At 32.9% G+C, this 11,437-nt stretch overlaps 1 pseudogene; it reads right to left on the minus strand.

Annotated features, from left to right (window-relative positions):
• Positions 1–7,198: 7,198 nt before the first annotated feature.
• Positions 7,199–8,718, minus strand: LOC148801968 (vicilin-like antimicrobial peptides 2-2 pseudogene; annotated as a pseudogene).
• Positions 8,719–11,437: the final 2,719 nt, after the last annotated feature.

The following is an 11,437-nucleotide window of genomic DNA, read 5'->3' on the forward strand; positions in this document are numbered from 1 at the left end:
GCAAGAGAAAAAACCAACTTTCTATTATGAATAGATTGAGTACAACAGATTTTCCTCCATGCACACTATTTGTTTTTGCTCATATCAAGCTTTTCTTGTTATTCTATGGGCATTCAGCTTTATATTCACATATTTAAAACACACATCTACCATGTATAACTGCTAAGCTATTCATATATATATATATATATATATATGTTCAATCGAGTTCTGATGCTTTTTCATTCCTGCAATCTTTTGAATTAGCCTAAGTGCATCACTAAAAAAACCACTCTGTCCTTGTCTTTTAGCGACGTCTAGAGCCTCTATCATTGCCTTTAGTTCTACTTGTTGGCTATTTGCCACCACCATGGTTTTCAAAATCAGATCGGATTGAATGGTCGGAACAGAAAAACTGGGAATTGGTTATTTGACCGGTTTCTTTTTTTTTTTTTTTTTTTCTGTTGATTTTGGTCAGCAGCAAACCGTTGAACCGGCTGGTTAACTGTTTGAACGGTTTTGATTGTTTTTTAATTTTTTAATTTTTCTTGTTAGAACGGGTTGGCCGTTCGGGTCGAATGATCGGACCGTTCGAATCGGTAGCCGGACCCCTGACCGGTTTGGTTTTAAAAACCATGGCCACCACACATTTATTTGCTGCCGCATATAATATATATAGTGTTGTTTGGAGAATACAGCACAAAACCAAAAACAGCCTTACATGTTGCTTCTCTGTAAGGTCCCGTTCGTTTTTCGGTAACCTACTTATCCAAGTAAATGCAGTTACTTCGGTAAGTTACAGCCTTACCCAAGTAAATGCAGTTTTTTCCTGACGGGTAAGTGCATTTATCCATGTTCTTTTATTTCTCATGTAAATAAGGCAATGATCATTTTAATCATAAAAATCAATTATTAAAAAGGGCATTTTTATCCCATTCAAGTGTTGGCAATTTCCTCCTAGGTGGGAAAATTATTTACCCATCTAGGAGATGGGTATCACTTAGCCGGATAAATAATACTCAGGAAAATAAACTTTCCATGATGTTTACATAACTCTGAAAAAAGAATATAAGATTCTTGGTTAATGGGAATCAAAATCCCATTGACCAATTTTCCCCCTTCTCAAAATCTAAAAAAAGAACACCCCGTAAGAATCATCTGTGTAAATTTTGAGGTACCTTGATGTGCTCCAAAAGATCATGTTTCTGTCGATCATTTTGAATATGCAAAACTAAAATTGAAATCTCCTTCTGGATCTGATATGACTGTGCTTGTGCAATTAATTCTTCTGGCCTTACTATTTTATTTTCAAACATTCCGGTATTCCTGCTGTCCCAAAGTAATCTTATAATTAGGCAAATTAGTCTTAGGACTTGAAGTTTCTCTACCTTTTGCAGTTGTGATGTGTAATTCCACCATTCCTTTATCACTATGTCTAGTCAACAGCTTTTACATGGACGCCGAGGAGGATTGGCTGATTCAGCCTATAAAGCAGAAAGTTCTACAACTATTATCTTTTTTTATATATAGTATGTGTATCACATGTAAATAGAGAAATGAATAAGGCTGCTCATGAACTCTCATATAATACATATAGATATAATATAATAGTAGAAAATGAGAGCATCTGTAATGAGCTTCTTTGATTAATCTAGTTTTCTGAGTGTGTCTTTTTGAAAAATAAAATAAAATTGAATCAGGATTTATTCCTGTTTGAGCCTAACACAGACTGCCGGCAATGAAAAAAGAGACGGTCTGTTGTTTCTTCCCGGAGTTTACACATAATGCACATCTGCTTCTCCTCCTTGAACTTAGGTTTTATTTTGTCCTTTGTTGAGATACCCCCCCTGTAAAGCTTCCATATAAACACTTGAAATCTATATGGGACTTAAATATTCCATATCCTTTGATTTTATGTTGACATTGGAAGCATATTTAAGAATTTGGTACCCAGCCTTCACAGTGTAAATTCCTTGATGATTCTTTTTCACATTAACCTGTCCTCTTGGTCATCACCATTCAAAAGTACTTTTAAAATGTGATTGATTATTTGACTATCAAACAACTTTTGAAGTTTCTGCATATCCCACTCCCTTATCTGCAGCCTTAAGTCGGCTACTTTCAAATTTTGATTCCAGCACTAGTTATCAGCTTTTAGAGTTGGAACCCGTCCAGCTAATGTAGGAACCCAAGAATCGAACAAAGCTCTTATTAAAGCTCCCTTGTTTAGTTTCTAGCAAGAGTTTTGCAAAAGTATATTTTTGAATTTTTCGCTTGCTTCCACCAAGCTGAACATCTGGACTTTCTCTTTTTATAAATGGGCCTTTTCTTTATAAAAGGCCATCTTAAATGGGCTTCTAATTAAGCTTTTTTTTTTTTTTTTTGAAAAAGTACTTATATGATAAGCACATTTTATTTAGCGGGGGGGCATCTTAAATGGGCTTTTCCTTCTTAAATGAGCTTTTATTAAGAACTTTTTGAATAAGTGCTTATTTGATAAATACATTTTGAGCATCTGGGGTGGCATCTTAAATGGGCTTTTTCTTCTTAGATGCTCTTTTAATTAAGAACTTTATGAAAGAGTGTGTTTATTTGATAAGTACATTTTGAGCATCTGGTGTGTGTCTTAAATGCGCTTTTAATTAAAAGCTTTTTGAATAAGTGATTATTTGATAAACACTTTTTTATAGAAATATGATAGAAATAAGATAAGTACTTATCTCATTTGATAAGTACGTTTTGAACATCTGGTGTGGCATCTCAAATGAGCTTTTTTTCTTTATAAAAAGTGCTTTCTAAAACATAAGAAGCCAGAAGCCCAAGGGCTTCTCCATAAGATAGAATAAGCCCAACCTTTGGGCTTCTTCTAAACATATTTTTCCCAGTCTTTTTTTTTTGGTAACCAGGAAGCACTTTTTTGGGTTTTTTCACTAAAGTGTCATTTTCGGTTTTTTGGGATGCTTTTGGCTTTTAAAAAGCAATATGCCGCAAAAGAGTTTATTAGAAAGCCATCCCAAAGACCATAATATGTATTAATGTTGGTTATAGTAGAAACGAGAACAAAATTATTCAAAAATGATAAGTTTAACTTTAATAATTTATATAAAACATCATAATTCTTCTATTTGTAAAAAACTTAAGCTATTTACGGATGCAAATTAATCGATTGGATATTGGTAGATCCAAATTTGATTTGTTTATATTTGAATTCAAATTGAATTTTATCCATTGATATCTAATGAATTCAAACCAAATTCGATTATAATCAAATATTAAATTTTATAAATGAATTATACTAAAAATAATCGAAATATTATAATTTTATCAATAAATGAATTAAAATGACATTAATATTATTTTTATGAACATAATGAATTAAAAATTACTACATTGTAGTGTGCTGTGGGAAGGGGTGGGGAACATATCCGAGTTATGGTTTTATGGATGCCTCTCCTCTTTGAGTCTCTGTGATCCAGAGAAACTTAAGTGGAATTTAAAAATATAAAAGATATTTAAAATATAAAAAGTTCAAAAAAAAAAGAAAAACATGGGGTGGGAAATGAACCAAAGAGTGTGCTGTCATGGCTCAAAGTATATAGTGTATGTTTATACGTATAAATATAATGTATGGTTTTCAAATTGCCGTTGATGCAGATGGTCAGACCATTCAGCCCAGAATCGTACAGACAATCGGTTCCGTTTTATCCCAAACCTGGTCTTTAGTAAAAAATCGTTGAGTCGGTCAATGACCCATTAACCCAGGTAATTGAGCCGTCAATCCATCTATCCGTTCAATGGTTTTTTGCCGTTTTTTATTTTTTATTTTTTTTACTTTTATTATTAGAATAGGCCATTCATTGGAATCGGATGATCAAACCATCAACCCAAAAACCAATGATCAGAACGATCCCATTTTCAGATCATTTTTTAAAACCATATTATAATGGGACATTTTTCACACATCCAATGCAAATGCATACAAGACCTCAACTTTATTTTTTCATCGCATTATTCGCAGGCATTAGCACGCCATGGAATCTGCTGTGTGAACTCTTTCAATGTTTGCAATCAATGCCAATATTTTTTTTTTGAGAGGTGTGTTTTTGAAAAAAAGATACTGCAACTGCATTGGTATTGTCATTTTCTCATAAAACAATTTTTTCTTTTCTTGTTTGGGACAGTCATTGGTTACTGCCATATAAGCGTTTTTCAATACCATATCAGCATACTGAGGAAACACAAAAAATGTGCTAACAACACAATGAGGAAACACAAAAAATGACATTTTCTTAAACCATACCTTTCCAGATTCTTTCTAAGGCGTGGTATGAAAAAACATTTTTCAAAAAATTGTATAACTAAAAAGTAGGCATAGTTTTAAAAGGTAGCGCCGATGTGATGCTCCAAACACAAGCTTAGTCTTCCGATACCAGCCTACCATGGTTAAAACTCATCATTAGCAGATTTTGCAGTTCTGGGTCCAATGACTTCAACAAATTTTCCCGTAAACTGATGTTAGATACTACCGCTAGACAGAATTTATTAAGGCTAAATTTCAGATTTTAAAGCGTGGTATTTTTCCCAAAACTGGAAATTTGTCCAAAATCATTGATTTTGGTCATTAAACCGTTGACTCAAACAGTTAACAGTTCAAACAGTTTTAACCATTTTTTATTATTTATTTATTTTTGTTAAAACGGGCCGACCATTCAATTCGAACGATTGGACCATTTGACCCAGTAACCGGACTGGATTCCTAACCGATTCAGTCTCCGAATTATTTTAAAAAACCATATTTTAAAGTCTGTTTGTTTAGTCCCAAACCGTTAACTGACATAAAGTGACATAGGAAGGAACTAAAATGCCCTTTCAGTATAATCTAATTTTCATTTTCAAGCAGTCAGATTAAACTCACCTTATCTAACTCTTTCCTTATATCCCATACGAAGTCCCTCTTGTTGCTGCCACTCATCTCTTTACAATCTCATGGTTAGAGAAGACCGTCGTCAGAGGTAGTCATTGGAGAACAACACATGTTTTGTGCTTTTTCTTGTTTCTTCTACTCTACTAATAATGAAGTTGAAAACAAAAGTGATGTTAAAAGCTGAAAAGGAAAGGCAACGAATTTTATATTGCTAGCTAAGACTACTTTGGCTAGGCCTCAAATTGCTCTCCGTATTGCTAGGATGAACTGCAACGTGAAACGAGGTTGAATGAACTCGACCTCGGTATCAATCGATTGATCAAGGTTGAGCTCAGAGATAGCATAAACATTGGTGGTACAATAAACATGGATTTCGGTCTTGCCATTATTTATGCGCTATCTCATAATAGTAAAATGGTTTAGGTTGACTTAGTAATAGCAAAGCCTTGTAATTGGTCCTCATGATTAATAAATAAATTGTTTTTTCCTTGTTTTTTAATAAGTTTATTTATTCGAGAACGACAAGAGCTAAAGAAAAATATATTAAAATTTATGGGGGAAACATTTTTCAAGTAATGACCATAAAAATGGTGGATTTGGATTTCAATTCACCACTGGTTTAGTTTTAAGGAAGAAGACAATTTAGCAGTGTCTTCTTTAAATGGATAATTTTAGAATTTTAAAATGTTAAGAATCGCATGTCACATCACATGCATAAAATAATTGATGGACTGTTAATGTCACCACTAAACTGATAGTTTTTGAGAGTTTTAAATACTCAGTGGCACGTTTTGAAGTTTAGATACTAAAAATGAGACTACCCCCAAATTACAGGGTATTAATCTGAAATTTATCCATTTATAAATGGTTTTCTTCTGTTATTCATTCAAGGTAGATATTTCCGATGTTCTAGCGTCAAAGTTGTTGAATTTTTTAAGGATAATGGTCAACGAAGGACTGTATTTGCCCGTCATTAATTTCATCAAATATTGAATTCCGGGCAATTAAAAGACTGCAAGGGAGCAAGTGGACGGACATGAATCACCAATATTTTAGGGTTTGTTTGATTTGCAATTGGAATCCAAATCCTTTGAAGTCTGAATTGGAATGGTCTATTTCCCTAATCTGTTTGGTTTGGATGAGAATCAAAACATAAATTGAAATAAGTTAGAATGTGATTTCATTTTCAAGAAAGATGGAGGGATTGCCAATTCAACAGAATGAGAATAGAATTTAAATTCCACCCAACCAAACAATTGACCATTCTGATTTTCGATTTCAGACCCTATTTCCATGAGTCAAACGTGTCCTTAAATCTTCCCTCCAACCAAACAAGGCTTTTCTCAAATGTTGGAACATTTCCTCGTTCAACTCTTTACATGGGCATAAACAAAAGCCAGCTCCTTGACAAATCAAGCAGAACACAACTCTCTAGTCTCTTCCTCTCTCTCTCTGGACAAAACATATTTTTGCGTTGTTTCGGGTTTCGCGTAACCCGCTTTGCAAATTCATGTAAAGAAGACTTTTTTTTTTTTAATCTTTTTTATTGGGGAAAATATATGATATGGAAAAAGTATTTTTTCTATATCGTATCGGATGAGATGGACCAATCAACATTCACCCGGAAGCCACTCTGGCGGATGGGGGTGCACGATGACCGGAAAAGCTCACTTCTGAAGGTGAAGAACGGCTGCCTCAGACGGCTAGTACAGGGGGCCTCTGACAAACAAAGACGGTCGGGAGCAAGAGAAGTCGTCTACCGGATGGCGAATGAAGGAGCATGGGGAAGAAGACAGTCAGGAGCAACAGAGAAGTCGTCGTTTTCGAACAGAATTTGTTTTTCCTTTTTTGAGCACGGGAAAGAAAATGGCAGGGAGCAATCTACAGGATGGCTAATGGAGGAGCACTGGGAAGAAGACTATCATCGCTTTCAAACGGAGGAATAGAAAATGTATCGATTTTCGAACAGAGTTCTTCTTCTCCTGTTGTTGCGTTTAGGGGTATAGCGGTAATAATTTTATGACGGTGGGGAACAATCTACTGGACGACGAAAGGAGGAGCACGGGGAAGAAGACAGTGGTTGTTTTCGAACAGAAGAATTGAAAAGTCATCGATTTTCGAACAGAGTTCTTCTTCTTCATTTTTTTGAGCATGGGGAAGAAGACGATGGGGAATAATCTACCGGACGGCGAATGGAGGAGCACGGGGAAGAAGACAGTCGTTGTTTTCGAACGAAAGAACTGAGAAGTTGTCGATTTTCGAATAGAGTTGTTCTCCTGTTTCAATTTTTTTTGAACTACCAAAAGGAGCCTTCATTTCATTATTATTTCATAGGTGGTGAGCAAAACTAGAAAGCAGAAGCTCTCGCTCATTTGTTTTCTTTCTACAAAAAGGATCACAATTGATGTTTACTCACTCTAGCCAGACTCTAGTACGTACTAAGTAGCAGCAGCAGTAGTAGTAGGTCTATCTCCTACATCCTACAAATTACAGTTTATCTAAAAATCGGCGATATCCAAGATGGAGAACAGTCGTCCGCCATTATCGTGTTTGTGGCGCTAATTCTGCTTTAGGGGACAAGGAACAAAGAACAACTCCTCCCATGTAAAAAGCCAACTCCTTCGCCTCCTTGTCCATCTGTTTCCTCACGTTGTGTTCTTTCCCAACGATGAAGTTCCTCTTGTTATCCTGGGCGTTTATCCCGACTACAATTATCTACATATTCTCTTTCTCGGAAGCAACAACGATAAACACACGCCCTAGTGGAATTACAAAACCTGTATTTGAAGACACACGGGAACTGGCCTTTTCATACTATAACCCATCACCTTCTCCTTCTCTTCCTCTCCAGTTCTAACTGGAGATGTGTGGGCACGCCATCTCCCACCATCCACTCCCTTTCACTACAAAAGCTATCCCGGTCGACCTCGTGTTGTACAAGGGAGCTATCATTGCTCCGGCTCCCTGGCTGATGTTGCTAAATATGACGGAGACGTCAAGGTCTTTGAGCTGCTGGTAGTCGTTAGGTTGGGCCTTGTAGAGTTGTCCATAGCTGTTAGAATAGATGGGGCGTTTCTTCAACAGGTTGAACGAGCCCCTCATCTCACTTTTGTGTATGCTCCACCGACGCCCGTCCTCTGATGATGAAGAAGCCTACTCGCTCATGGCCTTAATCTATTCCTTTGACGCCTCCCTCATCACTCCCTTCCTTTTCTCTCCCAACATCCTCTTTAGTTTGTCTTTTGGAGTATTTAGAGCGGCTTCCAGGATTTCATTGCTAAATGCAGTGTAGAATGATACCCCATCTACGCTGTTGGCACTGAAGAATTTCAAGGCGTGGCCGGGAGTTGAGATGGTCCTGAAGAGTGTGACTATCTGGAGGTTTTCGTTGTCGTCTCTGTTCACCAAGTAGACCATCATTCCAGCAGGAATCCTAGCTACATCTCCACACTCAAGATTGAAGGATTCCCTGTTATCATTGTGCACCAAGTTGATTGTTGCCTTCCCCTTAACAACGATGACAACAGCGTCTGCATCCCAGTGGTGGGGGATCAGGAAAGTGTTAGGTTCGGCTTCCAGGATAGCCAAGTGGTAGTTATCTAGACCACTCAGAAACTTGAATCAGGAGCTGAATCTCTGCTCATCGAAGAAGTAGGGGTTACTCTTATGTCGCTCCTGCTGCTGCTCCTCCTCTCGGCTGCCTTCTCTTTGTTTGTTATCTCTTTGCAGTTTCAGTGGGTAAGCCACAAAGCTGCTGACAAAAGGAAGAGAGAGAGGAGGAAGAAACACAAAGGAAGCTTGGCTTTGATCGCCATGACCGAAAAAGAGAAAGCTTTGGTGGACGGATTCTCCTATTTCAAATTGCGCTGAGGGGTATAACTGTTTCGCTGACGGGGAGGAGTTGGAAAAAAATTCATATTTTTTTGAATATTTTAAATTTTAATTATAATATAAAATAATTAATTACCGGTTAATATAATAAATTCGGTAATTATTGCAAACGTGGCATTACAAGGAATTTTCCATACGATATGGTTTTCCATATCATAGTCGGACCCATTGACCATTTAATCATACCATTGGGAGTACATGTTTGAAGTGACCCGTGCTGCATACAATTAAATGCAATGCATGTATATACATTTCATTGTAATTTATGAAATTTAAAGTTAAATTTTAAGTTTAAATCTTTTGAGCAAGCAAACTAAACTGTAAATAGACCTAAATCTATATAACCCGAGTTGGTGGATTTTCACTAATGGTCAATCGGTTTCGAGTGACAAATTACGGGGCTTGACCAGATCGATTTGGTTTGAACCAATTATTAAACACTCCTAATTTTAACTAAATTTATAGTCTAATCACTAAAAAAAATAACAATAGTTTAATCTCCAATAATTATTCAAAATTTATAGCAAACGTACATCATCATTGAAAATAAGTTTATAATGAAAATATAACCGATATATAATAAAAATACAATAATTACAAAAAATATAATACATACTGAAAATATAGTAAATTAGTCAATAAATAGCGTAATCTTGAACAATAGTTTAATCTCTAATAAGTACTAATCTATAAATTATAAAAAAATATATAATTACTAAAAGTAAATTTATAACAAAAATACGATAAAATAAACTCCAAAAGTTAATTAATAGATTTTTAATCTCCAATAATTATTGATAATTTTCTATTAAATAAAAAATAAAAATACATTTATAAATAACTTTTGAAAGAATATTTATAAAAAATAATAAATAATTACTAAAAATAAAATAGATATTAATTATAGTATATATAATTATATAATGAATATACACTATTGTTGTAAAATTATTACAAATAAATATAAATTTTTTGATAGTTATTTTCTATAATTATTAATTGATATAAGTGAATTTAATATTCTTAAAATATTAAATATTTATTGAATTTAATACTGTTACTTAAATTCTTAAAATATTAATTATTTATTGAATTTAATATTCCCTAATTATAGTTGTACTATTATTACATAATTCATTATTTATTTTCTAAAATATAAAATTATTATTAGTATGAATATTATGAATTCTGTTATAACTATTTTTCTACTTTTAAGATTTTTTTTAATTTATTACATAATTTAATTATTTTAACTATATAAAATTTTTTCATGTTAAATATTTATATAATATGTAAAATATTTTAAAATATTCAGTATTTGAATTTTATTTATTTTAATGTTATTACATAATATTAAACATTTTGTTATATTATTTAGCTACTTTTAATGTTTTTAATTTAAGATTTTCAGTTATTGAAATTTTTAAATAATGTTTTATTTTTTAATATTAGATTTTTATTATTTGAATAACATTTAAATTGAATAATTCGTAAAATTATAATTTATATTGTTACTACATAATTTAATGATGAATTTTGTAAAAATATTGAACTATTAATGATTTCAATATTATTAAATCTACTAATTCTTTGTGTTTTGAATAAATATTTTAAATTTAGTATATAATTTTGTTATAACATTTAAATAGTTCTGAATTTTTTTAATTGAAAATTTGTTTATATATATATAGATAGATAGATAGATAGATAGATAGATAGATAGATAAAAAGTGGGGGAGACGATAAATAGGAATTAGAGATAGTTTAGGAGAGAATCTCTCTACTAAATTAGAGATAATTTAAGTGATAAATAGGTGTTAGAGATGATTTAGGAGATAAATAGGAATTAATGACAATTTAGGAGAAAGTGGGGGAAAGTGGTGCCACTTGGCTAAACATTAGAAAAGCAAATCCCTCTTTCTTTATGGTTGTTAGAAATTGTTAAGCATATGTGATTTCCTTATTGGTTTAATGGATAATTATGTGGAATTTAAAAAATAAAAAATTCAAAAAAACAGAAAATTAGGAAGGGGGTTTGAAGTGAGGAGAGGGCTGCTGACATGGCAGGACCAATTTTAATATATATATATATATCAAAAACGTAAAAAGTAATTTTGTAATTTTACAAAATATATCACAAAATTACGTACTAATAATTTAAATTTTCTCATTTTTTTTGAAACAAAATATATCACAATATTAAAATAAGGAAGTCTAGAAATTTTCTCCTTTATTTGAATTTTTTACTTTTTTAATTCCATGTCATTTTGAAACAACCGATGAGGTATTTTCCCAATAATCTAAATAATCTCTTCTCCTAAAATTTCTTCTAAACTACCTCCCTCACTTTCTCCAAAATTATCTCTAATTCCTGTTTATCTTCTAAATTATCTATAATTTCTATTTATCTTCTAAATTTTCTCTAATTCCTATTTATCTCCAAAATTATCTCTAATTTAGTAGAGAGTTTATCTCCTAAATTATCTCTAATTCCCATTTACCCTCTCCCCTAATTTTTATCTATATCTATATAAATAAAGTTTGGATTAAAAAATTTAAGAATTATTTAAATGTTCTAACAAAATTATAATAACTTTAAAATATTTATTAAAAACACAAAAAATAATTTTATATTTTTACGAA

Source organism: Nelumbo nucifera, chromosome 2 (genome assembly GCF_055504915.1).
Source record: "Nelumbo nucifera cultivar China Antique chromosome 2, China Antique-T2T, whole genome shotgun sequence".
In the NCBI taxonomy this organism is placed as follows: Eukaryota; Viridiplantae; Streptophyta; class Magnoliopsida; order Proteales; family Nelumbonaceae; genus Nelumbo; species Nelumbo nucifera.